The sequence below is a fragment of the Watersipora subatra genome, chromosome 6 (genome assembly GCF_963576615.1).
Source record: "Watersipora subatra chromosome 6, tzWatSuba1.1, whole genome shotgun sequence".
Classification (NCBI taxonomy): domain Eukaryota; kingdom Metazoa; phylum Bryozoa; class Gymnolaemata; order Cheilostomatida; family Watersiporidae; genus Watersipora; species Watersipora subatra.
In genome coordinates, this window is record NC_088713.1 from 8,500,203 (window position 1) to 8,523,142 (window position 22,940).

General features: G+C 35.2%; 1 protein-coding gene and 1 long non-coding RNA gene across 2 annotated transcripts in view; both read right to left on the minus strand.

Annotated features, from left to right (window-relative positions):
• The window catches only part of LOC137398469 (small ribosomal subunit protein uS13), a 334,967-nt gene extending 319,917 nt beyond the window's left edge, over window positions 1–15,050 (minus strand). Inside the window, exon 1 of the mRNA XM_068084589.1 lies at window positions 15,045–15,050. The gene's annotated coding sequence lies outside the window, so the exon portion shown is untranslated. The remainder of the gene's footprint in view (window positions 1–15,044) is intronic.
• Window positions 15,051–18,617: 3,567 nt separating this feature from the next.
• LOC137398614 (uncharacterized) lies at window positions 18,618–22,695 on the minus strand. Its single transcript, XR_010978979.1, has 4 exons — window positions 22,531–22,695; window positions 21,386–21,546; window positions 20,352–20,486; window positions 18,618–18,942 (listed from the first exon to the last, which is right to left on the minus strand). It is a non-coding gene; the product is annotated as an uncharacterized lncRNA (long non-coding RNA).
• Window positions 22,696–22,940: the final 245 nt, after the last annotated feature.

Consider the following 22,940-nt stretch of genomic DNA (forward strand, 5'->3'; position numbering starts at 1 on the left):
GGGTGATGGGGTGGCCCAGAACAAAAAAAATAAAAAAATAAAGAACATGTTGTATTATGGGATTTGCTAGGCTCAGACTATATTGGTGTCTGAGCTCAGGGCAGTACAGGTTAGGTTCTGGAAGGTTAGGGGTCCATACAAAAAAAGGGCATGTTGTATAATTGGGTTGGCGGACCTCGGGCTACGCTAATGTCTGAGGTCATGGTAATTACAGGTAGTTACGATAGGTCACGAGAGGTTACAAGAAGCCAAGGACGTGGTAGTTGCGAGAGGAATATATAAGCGTTGAAAGAAGCAGACCACTCGCTTCTTTGCTTTAATCTCATGTAAGTGTTATATTTATACAAAAATTTCTGCATGGTTTTTAACCAAATTTTGGTCTATGAGCTAATTACGCTATATACTCGACAATAGTATTTGTTACTGAAAACATTCAAACTGCTCCTTGCTTGTTGTGATGTAACAAGTTCATTGTTATTAACAGAATATACTGTAAATGTACAAACAGAAGTTTAATTATACTACATCAGAAAAACTTTGGGTGCGAAACAAAAAACATTGCATGAAAATTTACTGTAATCAAGTGTCACAAATTCTGAACTAAACTGTACATGTCTAGTACAGGTAGTTGTATATGTAGTTTTTACTCTAACTACACTTTTGTTTCTAATGATTTTAATGGGGGTTACGAGCCCTTTGTTTTGTTCATCGACATATAGCGTGGTTTGTCGTGACTAATGCATTATTTATTTGAATAAGTTCTGCATATGTCTCATCACAAATTTCTCATGATTAATTGATGTGAATGCGCAATTGATGTGAATTGCGCAGGTCAATTCAAGAATGTTTGAAGAGTTTTGTTTTTGTTCAGAAGCAAGCAGTGCTCTGCAGTAAAACTTAATTCTATTTTAAAAGTTATTTAATCAGTTTACCTAATATATTGCTGATACGCTATACTTAAATATTATACATAAATTCAGTTACTGTAAAACCTCTGATTGAACGCAATGCTACTCTATTTTTAACCCTTCTTCTATCGTGGCGGTCAATTGGAGGTAGCGTTTAAATAGAGGGTGGCGCTCTATTTTTCAGCTCTTCTCTCATAGTGGCAGTCAAATAGAGGTGGCGTTCAAATAGAGGGTGGTGTTTAATTAGAGATTTTATGGTATATTCCAACAAAGAGCGACCTTGGCCACCTTATCAACCCGATGACACAAAGTCTAAGTTAAGTTTAAGTTACCTTTCGGTTAGCAAAATACTTCTCTGTATCCCCTGTGTTGTTCATGTAAACAGCCAGAGTAGCATTGTTGGTCCTGTTCAGCCTAGAATAAGATTTTAAATAAATAAGAATACAAGGAAATATTTATAAGATAATTATGTCACAATTGATTTATTTTTGTTGCAAAAAAGAGCATTTCAACTAATTCCAAATCTACATCATATTTCAGCATATTTTATTCTAACGCTTTTTCTTATTCTGCCTATTCTAAATGGTTATTTTATTACGATTTAAGGTTTAAAGATTTTTTGTGGTTTGTGTCTTCGTTTTTCACATGACAATTACAAGTTCTCAATTTATTTCAACTTGAGTAATACATGTATGAACAAATGACATCCAACATCTAACAACTATTTTGAAAATATCATCTCCAGTTACTTTAACAACCCTATTATCTGTTCTCTTAGCAGAGAGAGGTATATTAAACACGATATGTTAAACTATTTATTCAATTTTAGCGGCTAACTGTTGCCTTTTTTTCTTTGAATTGCATAATTTGAAAAAGCAATTCTATTTGAAATAAAATTATTGCAAATAAAGCAGGCTAATACATAAAATAACATATATATTTGGAAGGTATGAATGGCAACCATAGATCAAATCTATTTTTAATGGCATGCACTCAGACTACTACTGTAACAATCCTACAATTAATCTACAACAAGGTAAGTTACCAGCTATAAAAAAGGTCCTATATAAAACATAGGACCATTCCCGAATTTAAAAATAGTCTAAGAGTTCATATTCTGGAGCAAGAGTTAGAGTCTATTTTTTTCTGCTATCGTCTAACTTGGCCTTGCCTTGACCAGTTCGTCATTGCATATAGGCCTCATCATCACCTCCTCTGTTGTTATATTTATTGCTCATTGCTAGAAATTAATTATACACTCTTATGTTGACAACCATGTGATGTGTATTACTTCAATTTTTTGTTCTATTCTCCTATTGATGAAATAAACAAACAAACAAACAAAATAATGGTAGCCTATGAGACAAAGGCCGGAGGTATAAGACAACTGTTTTTAAGCATTGGCTTACATAGTAGCAAGAAATTCATATGCATATTCAATGTGATGAGGAATTGACCTCACCTAATGGTATGGTTAAGTTCTCTAGACCATATCGCTAAGCAATTTAATCATTAACCCTTTGAATCCTAACAGCTAGTGTTCGCCATTGTGTGGGGTGTGTCAAAAACCCTAACGGCCGTAATACTGGCATTCGCATGGCTCTGTTTACAAAAACTATTTCTAAGTAACAGCATAAACTAATTAAAATAATTTGTGCACAGGGCGTTAGAAAAAATATTTCACTTGCATTTTTAGCTCTCTTCAAATAACTTTATCTATTCTTTTGTTATAACAACAATTTTACTGAGACGCCGTCGCGAAAAAGATTGATACTACTTATTGGTTTGTAGGTCATAAATTGTTGTGATTCAGATGAAGAATTTTATGATACTGTCTATAATTGTTCAGATTATTTTACGTCATAAAATGATGATGAACATGTTCTCAATGGATATGATACTACTGCAAAGATTTTTTGAAGTTTTAAAAACCTTACACATTTTTATGGTTTTAGCCCGAAGAACTGTGAAAGACATTTTTTCTACTTTTAAACATTTGTTGAGTCGCTGGACTTTTTTTATCAGTGTTTACCAAATATAATTATATTATGAACACATTAAGATATTTTAAATAAAAATTTCAAAACTTCTTGTCATTGGACAATTTGCCCAGGGATACTGACACGCATCAACAAAGACAGTCAGGATTCAAATGATTAAATGAACCACCCTTGAGCCTCTGTTGGTAATCATAGTGATTGGTAGTGCGCTGTTGTATTGCTATCTACAATGCACTGTACTGCGCCACTTTTTCTTTTTGTCTACTTTCTATTGGCTTTTATAATAACAATTTTAAACTTTTAACAAGGACATTAAATTTGTTTTTTTTTTCATTTATGTTTCAATTGCGCGAGCAAAGCCCATGACAGTAAAATATATAGCGGTTGATGTTACGTTATTTTACGTTATTTATTTTCTCAGCCTTTCTTTTTTCGTTTAGTGTTTGTATGTACCATAGGGGCTTTTTATGTTTTATCTACCACAGATGTTAGCCTAAGCGGGAGATGCTGCCAATGTATAAACATATGATGCTGGTACCTCTCTATACTGACTGGCACAAACGGAAAAATAAGATATCGAAATTAAATATATCAGTGAAGCACACGAGGGTACTTTTTCCGATCAAATCAAAAATGACTAGAGCCAATTCCTACTTAAGATGTCCATGTGAACAATTTTTAGTTTTACAATTTCTAGCGCTAGTCTTTTGCAATGACTGAAATTAAAGATTGAAATTGAGTCGTTATAGTTGCACTGTAACAACACAATACAACTCGTTTGTTAGTATGTCATAAATGATTGTGATGCAGTTGAAGAATTATGTGATACCAACTTTAGTTTTTCAGACTGTTTTGAGTAATAAAACAAAGATGAACGAGTGCTCTAAATAACGAGTGCAATAAATATACTCTCTCTTCTTCAGTCAATCATCAACATGAACTTTTTATGTAGTTCGTAATAAATGTTATCGCTAACAAACTAATTGTCTGTGCTATCGACGATTCTTGTTGTTAAAGAATTTACTATCCACAGTTAGACTTAGATAAGTTAAGCCTTAGCGTAAGCGAAAATGATCTCGCAGGATGTGGGGGTGTGTTTAAGTAAACTATCCTGTCAAAACTTGAGAAATAGAAGTAGTACCACTACGGAACCATCGTATATTATAGGACAATTCATTGATTTACTAAATGACGATCTGCTTTAATCTGAATCTCCTTCAATCACTGAGTCAGCACAATCTACTGAATAACAACAGAATTACAACCTGGCCTCTAGTTCCAACCAAGATTATGGGACAATTCATTGATTTACTGATTGACAATCTGTTTTAATCTAAATCTCCTTCAAACACTGAGTCAGCACAATTTTAATCTACTGAATAACAACAGATTTATAACCTGGACTATAGTTCCAACCAAGATTATGGGACAATTCACTGATTTACTGAATGACAATCAGCTTTAATTTGAATCTCCTTCAATCACTGAGTCAGCACAATCTACTGAATAACTACAGAATTACAACCTGGCCTCTAGTTCCAACCAAGATTATGGGACAATTCATTGATTTACTGAATGACAATCAGCTTTAATCTGAATCTCCTTCAAACACTGAGTCAGCACAATCTACTGAATAACAACAGAATTACAACCTGGCCTCTGGTTCCAACCAAGATTATGGGACAATTCATTGATTTACTGAATGACAATCTGCTTTAATCTGAATCTCCTTCAAACACTGAGTCAGCACAATCTACTGAATAACAACAGAATTACAACCTGGCCTCTAGTTCTAACCAAGATTATGGGACAATTCACTGATTTACTGAATGGCGATCTGCGTTAATCTAAATCTTCTTCAATCACTGAGTCAGCACAATCTACTGAATAACAACAGAATTATAACCTGGACTCTAGTTCCAACCAAGATTATGGGACAATTCACTGATTTACTGAATGACGATCTGCGTTAATCTAAATCTTCTTCAATCACTGAGTCAGCACAATCTACTGAATAACAACAGAATTACAACCTGGCCTCTAGTTCTAACCAAGATTATGGGACAATTCACTGATTTACTGAATGGCGATCTGCGTTAATCTAAATCTTCTTCAATCACTGAGTCAGCACAATCTACTGAATAACAACAGAATTACAACCTGGAATCTAGTTCCAACCAAGATTATGGGACAATTCACTGATTTACTGAATGACGATCAGCTTTAATCTGAATCTCCTTCAATCACAAAGTCAACACAATCTACTGAATAACAACAGAATTATAACCTGGACTCTAGTTCCAACCAAGATTATGGGACAATTCACTGAATTACTGAATGGCGATCTGCGTTAATCTAAATCTTCTTCAATCACTGAGTAAGCACAATCTACTGAATAACAACAGAATTACAACCTGGAATCTAGTTCCAACCAAGATTATGGGACAATTCACTGATTTACTGAATGACGATCAGCTTTAATCTGAATCTCCTTCAATCACTGAGTCAGCACAATCTACTGAATAACAACAGAATTACAACCTGGAATCTAGTTCCAACCAAGATTATGGGACAATTCACTGATTTACTGAATGACGATCAGCTTTAATCTGAATCTCCTTCAATCACTGAGTCAGCACAATCTACTGAATAACAACAGAATTACAACCTGGAATCTAGTTCCAACCAAGATTATGGGACAATTCATTGATTTACTGAATGACAATCAGCTTTAATCTAAATCTCCTTCAATCACTGAGTCAGCACAATCTACTGAATAACAACAGAATTATAACCTGGCCTCTAGTTCCAACCAAGATTATGGGACAATTCACTGATTTACTGAATGGCGATCTGCTTTAATCTGAATCCCCTTCAATCACTGAGTCAGCACAATCTACTGAATAACAGCAGAATTACAACCTGGCTTCTAGTTCCAACCAAGATTATGGGACAATTCATTGATTTACTGAATGACAATCTGCTTTAATCTGAATCTCCTTCAATCACTGAGTCAGCACAATCTACTGAATAACAACAGAATTATAACCTGGACTCTAGTTCCAACCAAGATTATGGGACAATTCACTGATTTACTGAATGACGATCTGCGTTAATCTGAATCTCCTTCAATCACTGAGTCAGCACAATCTACTAAATAACAACAAAATTACAACCTGGCTTCTAGTTCCAACCAAGATTATGGGACAATTCACTGATTTACTGAATGGCAATCAGCTTTAATCTGAATCTCCTTCAATCACTGAGTCAGCACAATCTACTGAATAACAACAGAATTATAACCTGGACTATAGTTCCAACAAGATTATGGGACAATTCATTGATTTACTGAATGACAATCTGCTTTAATCTGAATCCCCTTCAATCACTGAGTCAGCACAATCTACTGAATAACAGCAGAATTACAACCTGGCCTCTAGTTCCAACCAAGATTATGGGACAAGTCATTGATTTAATGAATGACAATCAGCTTTAATCTAAATCTCCTTCAATCACTGAGTCAGCACAATCTACTGAATAACAACAGAATTATAACCTGGCCTCTGGTTCAAACCAAGATTATGGGACAATTCACTGATTTACTGAATGACAATCTGCTTTAATCTAAATCTCCTTCAATCACTGAGTCAGCACAATCTACTGAATAACAACAGAACCTGGCCTCTGGTTCAAACCAAGATTATGGGACAATTCACTGATTTACTGAATGACAATCTGCTTTAATCTAAATCTCCTTCAATCACTGAGTCAGCACAATCTACTGAATAACAACAGAATTACAACCTGGCCTCTAGTTCCAACCAAGATTATGGGACAATTCACTGATTTACTGAATGACGATCTGCGTTAATCTGAATCTCCTTCAATCACTGAGTCAGCACAATCTACTGAATAACAACAGAATTACAACCTGGAATCTAGTTCCAACCAAGATTATGGGACAATTCATTGATTTACTGAATGACAATCAGCTTTAATCTAAATCTCCTTCAATCACTGAGTCAGCACAATCTACTGAATAACAACAGAATTATAACCTGGACTCTAGTTCTAACCAAGATTATGGGACACTTCACTGATTTACTGAATGATGATCTGCGTTAATCTGAATCTCCTTCAATCACTGAGTCAGCACAATCTACTGAATAACAACAGAATTACAACCTGGCCTCTAGTTCCAACCAAGATTATGGGACAATTCACTGATTTACTGAATGACAATCTGCTTTAATCTAAATCTCCTTCAATCACTGAGTCAGCACAATCTACTGAATAACAACAGAATTATAACCTGGACTCTAGTTCCAACCAAGATTATGGGACAATTCACTGATTTACTGAATGACGATCTGCGTTAATCTGAATCTCCTTCAATCACTGAGTCAGCACAATCTACTGAATAACAACAGAATTACAACCTGGCCTCTAGTTCCAACCAAGATTATGGGACAATTCACTGATTTACTGAATGATGATCTGCTTTAATCTAAATTTCCTTCAATCACTGAGTCAGCACAATCTACTAAATAACAACAGAATTACAACCTGGCCTCTAGTTCCAACCAAGATTATGGGACAATTCATTGATTTACTGAATGACAATCTGCTTTAATCTGAATCTCCTTCAATCACTGAGTCAGCACAATCTACTGAATAACAACAGAATTACAACCTGGAATCTAGTTCCAACCAAGATTATGGGACAATTCATTGATTTACTGAATGACAATCAGCTTTAATCTAAATCTCCTTCAAACACTGAGTCAGCACAATTTTAATCTACTGAATAACAACAGAATTATAACCTGGACTATAGTTCCAACCAAGATTATGGGACAATTCACTGATTTACTGAATGACAATCAGCTTTAATTTGAATCTCCTTCAATCACTGAGTCAGCACAATCTACTGAATAACAACAGAATTACAACCTGGCCTCTGGTTCCAACCAAGATTATGGGACAATTCATTGATTTACTGAATGACAATCTGCTTTAATCTGAATCTCCTTCAATCACTGAGTCAGCACAATCTACTGAATAACAACAGAATTACAACCTGGAATCTAGTTCCAACCAAGATTATGGGACAATTCATTGATTTACTGAATGACAATCAGCTTTAATCTAAATCTCCTTCAAACACTGAGTCAGCACAATTTTAATCTACTGAATAACAACAGAATTATAACCTGGGCTATAGTTCCAACCAAGATTATGGGACAATTCACTGATTTACTGAATGACAATCAGCTTTAATTTGAATCTCCTTCAATCACTGAGTCAGCACAATCTACTGAATAACTACAGAATTACAACCTGGCCTCTAGTTCCAACCAAGATTATGGGACAATTCACTGATTTACTGAATGACAATCAGCTTTAATCTGAATCTCCTTCAAACACTGAGTCAGCACAATCTACTGAATAACAACAGAATTACAACCTGGCCTCTGGTTCCAACCAAGATTATGGGACAATTCATTGATTTACTGAATGACAATCTGCTTTAATCTGAATCTCCTTCAATCACTGAGTCAGCACAATCTACTGAATAACAACAGAATTATAACCTGGACTATAGTTCCAACCAAGATTATGGGACAATTCACTGATTTACTGAATGACAATCAGCTTTAATTTGAATCTCCTTCAATCACTGAGTCAGCACAATCTACTGAATAACTACAGAATTACAACCTGGCCTCTAGTTCCAACCAAGATTATGGGACAATTCACTGATTTACTGAATGACAATCAGCTTTAATCTGAATCTCCTTCAAACACTGAGTCAGCACAATCTACTGAATAACAACAGAATTACAACCTGGCCTCTGGTTCCAACCAAGATTATTGGACAATTCATTGATTTACTAAATGACAATCTGCTTTAATCTGAATCTCCTTCAAACACTGAGTCAGCACAATCTACTGAATAACAACAGAATTACAACCTGGCCTCTAGTTCTAACCAAGATTATGGGACAATTCACTGATTTACTGAATGACGATCTGCGTTAATCTAAATCTTCTTCAATCACTGAGTCAGCACAATCTACTGAATAACAACAGAATTACAACCTGGACTCTAGTTCCAACCAAGATTATGGGACAATTCACTGATTTACTGAATGACGATCTGCGTTAATCTAAATCTTCTTCAATCACTGAGTCAGCACAATCTACTGAATAACAACAGAATTACAACCTGGCCTCTAGTTCTAACCAAGATTATGGGACAATTCACTGATTTACTGAATGGCGATCTGCGTTAATCTAAATCTTCTTCAATCACTGAGTCAGCACAATCTACTGAATAACAACAAAATTACAACCTGGAATCTAGTTCCAACCAAGATTATGGGACAATTCACTGATTTACTGAATGACGATCAGCTTTAATCTAAATCTCCTTCAATCACTGAGTCAGCACAATCTACTGAATAACAACAGAATTACAACCTGGACTCTAGTTCCAACCAAGATTATGGGACAATTCACTGATTTACTGAATGACAATCTGTTTTAATCTAAATCTTCTTCAATCACTGAGTCAGCACAATTTACTGAATAATATCAGAATTATAACCTGGCCTCTAGTTCCAACCAAGATTATGGGACAATTCACTGATTTACTAAATGACGATCAGCTTTAATCTAAATCTCCTTCAATCACTGAGTCAGCACAATCTACTGAATAACAACAGAATTACAACCTGGACTCTAGTTCCAACCAAGATTATGGGACAATTCACTGATTTACTGAATGACAATCTGTTTTAATCTAAATCTTCTTCAATCACTGAGTCAGCACAATTTACTGAATAATATCAGAATTACAACCTGGACTCTAGTTCCAACCAAGATTATGGGACAATTCACTGATTTACTAAATGACGATCAGCTTTAATCTAAATCTCCTTCAATCACTGAGTCAGCACAATCTACTGAATAACAACAGAATTACAACCTGGACTCTAGTTCCAACCAAGATTATGGGACAATTCACTGATTTACTGAATGACAATCTGTTTTAATCTAAATCTTCTTCAATCACTGAGTCAGCACAATTTACTGAATAATATCAGAATTACAACCTGGACTCTAGTTCCAAGCAAGATTATGGGACAATTCACTGATTTACTGAATGACGATCTGCTTTAATCTAAATCTCCTTCAATCACTGAATCAGCACAATCTACTGAATAACAACAGAATTACAACCTGGACTCTAGTTCCAACCAAGATTATGGGACAATTCACTGATTTACTGAATGACGATCTGCTTTAATCTAAATCTCCTTCAATCACTGAGTCAGCACAATCTACTGAATAATAACAGAATTACAACCTGGACTCTAGTTCCAACCAAGATTATGGGACAATTCACTGATTTACTAAATGACAATCTGTTTTAATCTAAATCTCCTTCAATTACTGAGTCAGCACAATCTACTGAATAAAAACAGAATTACAACCTGGCCTCTAGTTCCAACCAAGATTATAGGACAATTCACTGATTTACTGAGTGACAATCTGTTTTAATCTAAATCTCCTTCAATCACTGAGTCAGCACAATCTACTGAATAACAACAGAATTATAACCTGGACTATAGTTCCAACCAAGATTATGGGACAATTCACTGATTTACTGAATGACGATCTGCTTTAATCTAAATCTCCTTCAATCACTGAGTCAGCACAATCTACTGAATAACAACAGAATTATAACCTGGACTCTCGTTCCAACCAAGATTATGGGACAATTCACTGATTTACTGAATGACGATCAGCTTTAATCTAAATCTCCTTCAATCACTGAGTCAGCACAATCTACTGAATAACAACAGAATTACAACCTGGACTCTAGTTCCAACCAAGATTATGGGACAATTCACTGATTTACTGAATGACACACTGTTTTAATCTAAATCTTCTTCAATCACTGAGTCAGCACAATTTACTGAATAATAACAGAATTATAACCTGGACTCTAGTTCCAAGCAAGATTATGGGACAATTCACTGACTTACTGAATGACGATCTGCTTTAATCTAAATCTCCTTCAATCACTGAGTCAGCACAATCTACTGAATAATAACAGAATTACAACCTGGACTCTAGTTCCAACCAAGATTATGGGACAATTCACTGATTTACTGAATGACGATCTGCTTTAATCTAAATCTCCTTCAATCACTGAGTCAGCACAGTCTACTGAATAATAACAGAATTACAACCTGGACTATAGTTCCAACCAAGATTATGGGACAATTCACTGATTTACTGAATGATGATCTGTTTTAATCTAAATCTCCTTCAATCACTGAGTCAGCACAATCTACTGAATAATAACAGAATTACAACCTGGACACTAGTTCCAACCAAGATTATGGGACAATTCACTGATTTACTGAATGACGATCTGCTTTAATCTAAATCTCCTTCAATCACTGAATCAGCACAATCTACTGAATAATAACAGAGTTACAACCTGGACTCTAGTTCCAACCAAAATTATAGGACAATTCACTGATTTACTAAATGACAATCTGTTTTAATCTAAATCTCCTTCAATCACTGAGTCAGCACAATCTACTGAATAACAACAGAATTACAACCTGGACTCTAGTTCCAACCAAGGTTACGGGACAGTTCACTGATTTACTGAATGACGATCTGCTTTAATCTAAATCTCCTTTAATCACTGAGTCAGCACAATCTACTGAATAACAACAAAACTACAACCTGGACTATAGTTCCAACCAAGATTATGGGACATTTCACTGATTTACTGAATGACAATCTGTTTTAATCTAAATCTCCTTCAATCACTGAGTCAGCACAATCTACTGAATAACAACAGAATTATAACCTGGACTTTAGTTCCAACCAAGATTATGGGACAATTCACTGATTTACTGAATGACGATCTGCTTTAATCTAAATCTCCTTCAATCACTGTGTCAGCACAATCTACTGAATAACAACAGAATTACAACCTGGACTATAGTTCCAACCAAGATTATGGGACAATTCACTGTATTACTGAATGATGATCTGCTTTAATCTAAATCTCCTTCAATCACTGAGTCAGCACAATCTACTGAATAATAACAGAATTACAACCTGGACTATAGTTCCAACCAAGATTATGGGACAATCCACTGATTTACTGAATGACGATCTGTTTTAATCTAAATCTCCTTCAATCACTGAGTCAGCACAATCTACTGAATAATAACAGAATTAAAACCTGGACTCTACTTCCAACCAAGATGCCTCAGACATTTTTGAGTATCAGATGTTGAAAGATTGAGGCAGACAGCTTATGGTTACAGCTGACAGGCGTTATGCTGCTGAGGAAGATATGAGAAAGTAGATATATCTACCTTGTTTGATGCTCTTGTGTCTACTAAACTAAAAGGAATAATTTTACTACTCATGAATGCATATACTAACAAGAAACATCACTCAACTGATTGTAGTAAGTCAGTTTGTTATTCACTATTCGACATTTCTAGTTTTAACAACTTTTTAATTTTGTATTGTTCCAGCTAGCTATGATAAAATGTCATGAACAAGTAAAAATAACATAGTAGCAAAAACTCTAGAGATTTGAGGTTAATAATAATATTGATTGTTTTTAGTATCAAAGAATGTGTAAGATTTTATGCAGAACTAGTTCACACTATATCACCCTACCTCAGCGTTTATTTTACAATACTTCGGTGATTGTCGATGATAACGATGTTCATACTATCACAACCCCATCCGGGTTTGCATCAGTGACGTAGTGTTCTCATTTTATTTTTCAAATTTTTGCAAAGAAACCTTTTGTTTTTGTGTGACTGAAATCATGTACTAGTCCTGCAGAAACGGTCATAGACGGAAATAAATAAATCACACTATCGGTGACCACAAATTACCATCTCCAAAATAGTTTAAGTTTGCCAGGCGGTCCTAGCTGCTCGGCGAAATATTGGAAAAAAAGTTTGATAGCTGCAAACTTTCTTGACGTATCTGCGTTGCTTCGGCAATGCTATCGGTTTGCGGTTCACATAATCGACACTGAGCGCCAAAAGGAAAACGCAGTCATTTTGGGTGATATAGTGTGAATCAGGCTCAAAGACTTGATTTCAGTTTCAATTAGCGAGCTGAAAGCTTTAACGACAAGTCAGGTAACTAAGTTTGATTTTTTTTTGTTGTTTCAGCTAGTAAATTAGACTGATTATTAGAATTCATACTCACTTCTCACTTAGAAGTAAGAAATTAGTATGAATTTGAAGTACAAATTTGAGTAAAATCCATTAATCAATTCCCACCTTTGATTTCCAGAAACCAGGCTTCAAGTTTTTGGCTTCACCTGCTTATGCTTCTGTTGAACATTTGTTTATTTAGTAATTTTTTACTCTTGATGCCCAAATTGAAAACTTGCAGTGGATACATGTTTAAATCAAAAACTAGGAATCAGTAGATTGAGTTTTCTAGTAGTGAGCCTTCATCAAAGTAGGTCCCATGTAAAATACAATATGCTTATATCACATTTGTTTTATTGATACAGGATTTTTATGTTTTTCAACCTGTGGAGCTGAGATGCTAGTGAGGAATCTACCATGCATTGGGAATAAAGAGAGATGAATGTATGATGCAGAAACCATGATAGTGACATTCTGTTCCTCAGGTGGTCTCAAGTTTGTTGCAAATTTGGGGAAGATTGAAGACCTTATAACTTGTAAAACCTAGCAAAAAAGTAATGGCTCATTATAACTACCGGCACTACCATGATAAGTTTTGTAACTGTAAGGATTTGTGTTGCAACTGTTTTCACTAGTTGTTATATATATTTTAAGCAACATTCAATAAGCCATCAAAAGATCCTAAAAGTTTAATATTTTTTAGCACCCAAGTATTCAGATGCGCGAGTCTGAAACCATTAGAAGCGACTGAACGGTATGTAAAGACAGAGGATATCGTGTACCTACAGATCATTGGTATTTTAGGCAAGTCCAGAAAGACTTACAAGAGCAAAGTGGAGACACTACCAACCTGTGTATACAACATAGTTAGAGCTACATATCTTAGGACTACTACATACATATATAGCTACATATCCTCGGACCAAAGATGAAGAGGAATATCCAGATGTGACACATACAGAGTTTGAGTTTACTGCAGTAAAATGATTTTTCCTACAACGTGAGTTGAAACTATTTGAGTGGCCACAACTTGAATGAATGTTTGTAATGACAAATTTTTGCTGAGATGAAGTTTTTTTTTCTGTTAAAAAGATATATAATGAAATAAAAATGTTAAAGATAATGCAAAACATAGTCTTAAAAATTGCCGCACAGAATATCAGTCGCATAATCATGAATGAAACATGACTTGCAGCAAATTTTAAATACATCTTAGCCTTGTTGCCACCCGCATCAAAAACTGGTCTAATATGTGAGTTTATGAAGTGCAATCAGAGCTGTATTGGCAGGTACTTTTGCGGAGCTTGATGCAATTCTAATGGACCAAGTATTTAGAGCTACTCAAAGAATTCTATCCTCCACTCTACTTAGTAAAAAAACAGGTGAGTCCACACCACAAACCACCAACCAGCTGCTAGAGAAGCTATAATAGCCGCTTGCCAGGCAAGTCTATTGAAAAAGTTCGCTAGTGGGTAAGTTGATTTGAAAGAAATCGACGTTATGTTTTGCGAAACAATTTTTGTCAACTCAAAAAACCATTTTTTTAGCTTATCAACTAATCAAAAGTGAGCAGTAGAAAAATTTCTTAAACTTGATGCTAATAATGACTAGTTGATGCTGACTATACATAACTTTTTAGGGATGCAATTGGTTTCACCATATATGCAAACATATTCTTTTCAAAGATGCATCTTGCTAGTTTTTACTCAGTACCTAGTTTCTCATGTGGGTAGCGACTGCAAACGTGGCCGATACAAAGGCCCCGATGAACTAGGCAAGTTTTCTTGAAAACCTAATTACTGTAGACTGACAAAATCGTAGTCGGTACTGATATGCTTACACAGCATTTAGAAGAAACTAATGGGACACATTTTAATTACCTTCTAAGAGACATTTGAGACACCTTTAATTGAGACAGTGATAGCAATATATAATTATGTAGCTAGATTTAAAATTTTATTCTAATGATTATGAACAAATACAAAGTAAAATATATGCCAATAGAGCCGCGTTCGATAGCAATAGCCAATGTGAATATAAGCAAGACACAGGAGGTCTCAAAGCTATATACATCATTTTGGGCAAATCAGGGCACATCTTTTTTCTTAGGGTTTCAACTTCAATCAAGTTTTGTCGATTTTAATATTGAAACATCTTAGCAGTCAGATTACCTCAAGCATCAAAAACAATTGCAAATGATGAAAATATATCTATTCTGTCTGATAAATTCAGCAAATATTTTGCGCAGCTTGTCACAAGATGTACTGCACCTGATGCATCAGCTGCACTTATAGGGAGTTGTTCTCTTCCGTCTATACGGCTTGGTTGCGGATGTTATGTCGGTCGCTCCATTGGTAATCATAACGGATTTCGCGCAAAAATTTATGTAGAAAAAAATAAGATTACAACATTTAACCAGCAACCAGTCTCTGCGGTAAACGTTAATAGAATTTCAAAACTTATAGGCAACAACAGCGACTAAACATGTCGTTATTTGTGCGCTCAGTCAGTTTTATTTCTATTTTTGTATCAGTTAGTTTTATTTGTTCCTATGGATTTTATTTTCAATTTATTTTATTCTTATGTTCTACTAGAGTTTACAACAGAGACTGGTTTTTGGTTGAATGTGGTAATCTTATTTTTTTCTACATAGATTTTTGCACGAAATCCGTTATGATTACCAATGGAGCGACCGCCATCACATCGCAGCCAAGCCGCATAGACAGAAGAGGACAACTCACTTTCAGTGCAACTGATGCATCAGGTGCAGTACGTCTTGTGACAAGCTGTTGTGTTGCTCGCCCGCTCGACGGGGGACAACTTCGCAAAAACAACAGTTTGTCAAGAGAGGCTGCATTCAACCATGATTCCTTTATCATCTATGTATGCGTTCCTATCCTAAACTGTATCCAAGTTACCACACTTTCTTGAAAAGGCGGGTGCTGTTTTTCTGTCAAGATAACTGTTCTATAACACTCCTTCAGAAACATTTTAAAGAACTCTAAATAAGTGATAATTATTTTAGGTTTATACAGTTGAAGGGAAACCACAGCATGGTAAAGAGGACAAACGTTTTGGGAACCGCAACAGCAAACAATCAAATAAATTACTCATTAAAGCACACAAACAAACATACAAGGGGTAACTTTGACAACACACAACGCATGCTATATAATATATACATTCACAGACTTGCCCTTGCTATCGATGTTCAGATTATTCATCTATACTCACAGACTTGCCCTTATTATTGATGCGCCTTGTATTTACATGTTATTTACCTATGTTACTAAACTTGCTCATACGATCGCTGCTGTAAATATTTCAGAACAATTTTGTATCACATATACAGCATATTAACAAAATTTGTTGTCGTTTATGACTGTGTGATAATTTGAGTCACTTATTATCACAAATCATCATATTCTTTGTTATTGACAAGCGATGACTCATGCTATTGCTGTCACTGTAGTATGAGTACTGGTACTGTACTAATGCAGGACTTGTGAGTCCAGTACCAGTGCTGATATTGTACTACAGTATCAGTACTGTACATGTAAGTACAGATGTAAGTACTCCCATGTGCAGATCTTGCATGTATAGACTTTTTTTAAAATATATTACTTGGCCATAATAAAAGAATATAATACTCTTGTTATAGTGCTAACCACTGACCATAGTTGATAGTTAACATCTGTGCCAGTTGATACTAACATCTGTGATCGAATGCATTAATTTCACAGTTTATATGGCAGTAAACAGCACGCTATAGTAATACCCTTTTATCTTGACATTACGAGTTAAATATCTACAATACTAGCAGGTCAACCCAACTAACAATTTTACGTTCCCAGAACGTTCCAGGGAGGTTCCGAAAAGTCCCAGAAACGTTACATCGTAACGTTGTCACAAGATTATTTGTAGACACATTTTCAACGTTCCAGCAACGTTGTGGGAAAAACATTGCTGGAACGTAACTCTCAAAACGTTCCATCAATGTTGTGGGAATTACTTTGCTGGAACATATTTCCCATAATGTCCCTACAACGTTGTGGGAAATACGTTGCTGGGACGTATTTCCCACAACGTCCCAGCAACGTTGTGGGAATTACGTTGCTGGAATGTTAGCAAATGATCCTGCATAACATTCCCACAATATTGGGTGAACATTGCGTAATATTCCACGAACATTTCTTACATAATATTGTCTCAAGGCTATTAGCTAACATCCCAGGAAGGTTACGCATAGAACATTGGTGGGACATTGATGCGTAGGGATTTCCATCTTTATTATACAATATTCCTAGCTACTGAGCATGGCTTTCAATGCCGCGGTAATCTCGTTGAGCTAAAACGAAATATAATTATAAGGGCATGCAAGTTAAAGGGCAATGGCTTCGCTCTACTAACGAAATGATTCACATACGCGTCGGCTTGTCAGACGACACGTAGCGTTAATCAATCGGTACATAGACTATCACCAAATATCTGACACAACATGTATATGTGGCGACTTGGTCAGTTGCGAAGAGTTCACCATCTCGCGTTTTACATTGACCCGTTTAGCCGATAGACAGCGCTAATGGACCCTAGTCATTTTTGCGATATGTCTAATGAAGTGCGAAAATAGAAATTTGTAGTGACTTTTTATTTCATTTACATAAATCATTCAAATTTATTATTATTTTCTTTTCATTGTTTTGTTTGTTTTTATATCTGTAATGAAAAATCTATAACAATTTTAATTTGTTTCATTTTAAATAATTTTTTGTTATGAAAGGGGGACAACTTCCAAAAAATGAATCATGCATTTTTGTACCATTCTAGCTAGAACGTTAGAACGAGGAAAAGGTTTGCTAACGTTATTATAACGTTGTTACAAAACATTGTTATCGAATGTCCCAGCAATGTTACAGGATTGCTACTTTGAAATGTCTGGGTATAAGCATTCACATAATATTGTCTTCTAATATATTCGGAACAGTATGGCATTTCACCATTATGGAACATTCAGCAGATGATCTGGTGCAAAATTCCTGCGACATGGGGAGAATGTTACAGAACATTCCACAAGCATGCCTTTCATGATGTTGCCTCAAAGATATTAGCTAACATTCCAGGAACGTTTCCGTGCAGAACATTAGTGGGGTGTAACTGTGTAGACAATAATTTCTAACATTTTGATGTTTCACAGAATGTTCCTCTAATGAATTGCGTACAATGTTACTATAATGTACCGAGCATAACCGTCGACAATATTCTTTCCTTAAGCTATACAACATTCCACCAACATTACGTCTCCAAAGCAACCTAATTTTTCTATAATGTGCCATGCTTAACCTTCACACAACATCTCTTCTCAAGGCTGACGGACATTCAACAAATATTGCACCTTAGATATATACGAAGACTTTTACTAGATTATTCTTAAAATAATCTTTGTGAGCATCTCAATAGTTAGGGCATGGTTCCGAAGTTGTATATTTTGGTACAAACAGTTGCATGATATAATAACAAAAAATAATATGAAACACAATAAAAATATAGCTATAAAATGACTAAACTCTATATATATTGTCATCATCAAAACATGGCAGAAAAATACCACAACCTTTACACCAGAATAAATTATATATCAATGATACACAGAGACAAACAAGCAAAGCTATGATCATATTTGTGAATAACGCTACAGTCCATCAAATGCTTTACTACATTAGACTAAAGTTTTTCCAGCTCGTCCGTCCTTGGATTGTGGTGGCGAAGGCTGTTCTTTCATCCAACAATTCAGATTACAGTACAATCCTTTAAGCCCTGAAATGTGAAGAAGCATTTATATTAGCAGATGAGAACTGCTAAAAAGTACAGAATACAAACAAAGCAAATATGAGTATAAACTAAATATGGCAACAACCTGTTAACAAAGTAATTATGAACATCGAGGTTGATCTGCCACATCACAGTGTCACTTGCTAGATACATGAAATAGTACCAGCAATACTTTTCTTTTCACTATTTGTGGGCACTCTATAAGGTAATATTGTCCACTCATTCAAGTTTTTGGAATCGCGATTCCTCATAATAGGCACAGGTGGATACAAGAGTGCACAACCACCATATTTTCAAAATCATCCTAATCAGCTTTTTATTTAATGGCTTCATAACTGAGCTTCCTATAAGGCTGCAACTTCATATTGGCATATTATGAAAAATGCACAAGCATATCATATTTAGGGTTGCGCTAATAGTAAGTTTCTTCAGAAGCAACTAATGTCCTAGTCGCATTGTTCTTATGCTGAATTATCATTTTAATAATTTGAAATTTAAAAAAGAGTTGTTGTAGAATAGCAATGCGGTAAATTAATTAGTAAATCTCATGTAGCAAAAAACACGAACTTGGACATATCCATTAAAAAATAATAACAAACTGTAAGCTAACAACTCCGCATTAGTCGAGTTATTTACTTGGAGATTAACCTTTCTGATGAGACGCTATATGTGCAAACAGCTATATACGCAGGTAAATGAGAAGCACTGCTAATGCTATTGCAGATTGTTCCAAAGCTTTAAGAAACGCCGTGCAGATATTTAATGAAAAATTAAACGATAAGATTTTGTAAGTTTTAGTTGATCTAGAAGTATGCGAGCAGCCTGCCTTTTCAATTTCCTTTATAAGCTTGTTTGAATTAGCGCGTACACTCTTTTAAAAATACATAGTCAATCGGCTATTGTTGCCTCTTACATATTGTCAAATTCTTCAATCATACCTATCTTATATCACAATCAAATAGCTGAAAATCATGTCATAAAAAGAGAAAAAGAAATTACATCGCACTACTAGCTCTAAGTTGACATTTTGGTAAAAGACAGCACGATTCTCAACCTAACATGCTTATCACAAGTTATACATAATCTAACACAATGCAAACTTTCAAGAGTTGCTTTCTCAATTATGTACATGTGCACACAACTCTTAGATTTCCATATTTTCTCTGCTTAAAATTCTGATGTGCTAGGTAGTTAGTGTTGAAATGTGCTTCCAATCTGCCAAAAAAATCTACGTTTTGTACTACAGCATTTCTAAATTTGAAACTAACTTTTCCAACTTTCAATAACAAAAATCACAGTTAAAGGGAGAGTAACTATAGATCTATCGTAAATTCACGAGTACAAGTCGAGATCTGAAGTTTGGTTCGAAAATCCTGGTTTTGACATGTACATACCGTGACCTCTTCCATGGCCCAAATCTTTTATTCGCTAATAGTTCAATCGGGATCAGAGGCAGGCAATGCGTAGCTGAAGAAATGGCATTCAAAACACCATCAGTAAGGACGCCTTTTTTGGCGCCGTCGGGAATACTACAATTAACAAAAGCCTGAGAGTAGCATGTTATAGTGAAGATCACAGAGAACAAAAAACAAGCACTTAACCAACGTACTGGTTCACCTCAATACAAGAACAAAACCGCTACCTCGGATAATAGGTATTCAACAGAGTAGCAATGCCGCAAGACAGATTTCTGTCAGAAATCGTGATTCATGTACAAGAAAAAGGTGTGAATGCCCAATAGTGGATGTGTCAAATGGATTACTGAGGTGTGGCCTTGTAGGCAGATACTACAAAAACCAACATCAAATTCAAAACATATCACGTAATTCCAGAAGAGAATCCTAGTGATGACATTTCGAATGGTGAATAATGGGGACCTGGTGTTCCAATCAGCTCACATTGAGTAGGATTACTGGTATTTCACTATTTTATAAATAAATTCCTATATGTGATATCATGTAATTTTGATTTGCAACGGTTTTTTGAAGTTGAATTTTACTAGAAATCGTGCCATGAATTACGTTACCGTCATATTTTTGTGCAGACACCGCAGCAATACTATTTAAATTCATGAAAGAAACGAAGTCACTGTTGGGATTCAAACACAAATGCTCTGTGGTAACATCTTCCAGCGCAGCGAGCTGGAAGCTTGTAGGTGTAGCATAAATACACACTGGTCAGTGCGCGAGGCGACATTGCAGTAGAAGGACTGGTCTTATGTACTGAATACTATATGGTATGTTTATCGAATTTGATTAGGTTGTCACGACGTTAAGGGCTTAGCGCACAAATAAAAAAACTTTCCATGTAGCTGAATTAAAGCATATTGATAACATATTAGTAAGCCTACAACATGTATAATAAAAACACAGACATGGAAAATTTGCAATGGTGATGGAAAAATGCAAGAAATATGTCTAGATCTCACCTGTCCCACATTTATTGATACCGATTCAATTGGTTATGGAGAATTTACTGTTGAGCCGAACCGGTGTATGGTTGGCAAATTGACCATAGTAGTGGTGATTGACTAGATAGCGATTAGACGATTAGTTGCAAGGATAATGGCCAGATCTTGTGAGATTCATTCTAAAAAATCGCAAACAAACCACATTAGAGATCTTGCAAACAACAAATCGATAAACTATTTATATGGTAAGAATCTAATGATTATGGACTTGGACTGAGATTGAACCGATAACCTTGTAGTTGCAAACCCTAAATCTGGCCACTAAAAACTGCTGGTTGGTCACTACTAATATTGCTCAACATTTTCCAACTGAATAACAAGTTTAGTAGCTCAGTGACTAACAAACATGTCTTTACTCATTTGATATATGCGTATAGATCTTCATCTTTATGAAATTTTAGAGACAAAAATAATGGCAAAGAAAGAATTCTTCAAATTAAGTTTAGGAAATGGCGTTCAAACTTGTATCAGAGTTTGTCACATCAGAGTTGTCTTCTCTATTTTATGGCAGTCAAAAACTATTAATGATTCACCATTACTCCGTTTGTACACAACACACAGTCACTCGCAATGAGATTTATTATCAACAATGCCTCTGAAGTAGGTAATGAAATCAAAAGATACATGCTACTACTCAGTAACATGCTTTACCCATTTTTCTACGCATATATGGCTTCAAAGCCATTTCAATTCTATTAGCAAAAGCTCGCTCAACCAGCAAAAGTGTTTTTATCAGTTATTAAGACATTCGATAACATCGCTGTGATACGTGAAAAAAATCATATTAAAAGTTGTACTTCTCTTAAAGCACAGAGGTACAGTTAAAGAACGAAAGCAATATGTAACCCTTTTAGTGCCATAGGCCTACTCTTTTTAATGAATTCCTGTTTACAGAAGCGTGACATTTTAAAGACAAATTATATCCATTCTATGACTCGCAAATGCTTTTCAAGCTGTTTTCCAACGTCAAACGCATCCAAGAACGATAATCCACTGCAGTTTACCACCATGGAGTGCAATTATTTAGAAACACAGTCTTTAACACTCGGTTTTATTTACGGAGAAAAACTTGAATTTGTACCAATGCAAAAAACTTTACTCACCAGCAATAACGATCGCAAAGAGCGTCAATATCATTTATTACTATATTGTGAATTTTATTGCAAGTATTGCAGATGAGTTAAGCATCGTTAAATCATTAATTAAACTACAACAACCGGAAAAATAAATCAGTATGGCGGATATTTCCTCCTCCTAGTTTTGCCTTGTCCGATATTTTCAGGCATAATACGATGTAAATGCATACCTTCGAAATCTTTCGAAGGAGTACGATGCGGATTTTTAGCTTTCCTACGCATCGAACTTCATAAATTCCGAAAACTTTTAACTAAATTCTACGTATATGCCCACAAACAATCTCGGTTGATATTTTGGTTCATTATACAGTAATACAAAAACGCGTTTAATCTCTTTGTAAAGATTTAATAGACGTAAACTGAAAAAACATCGTAAA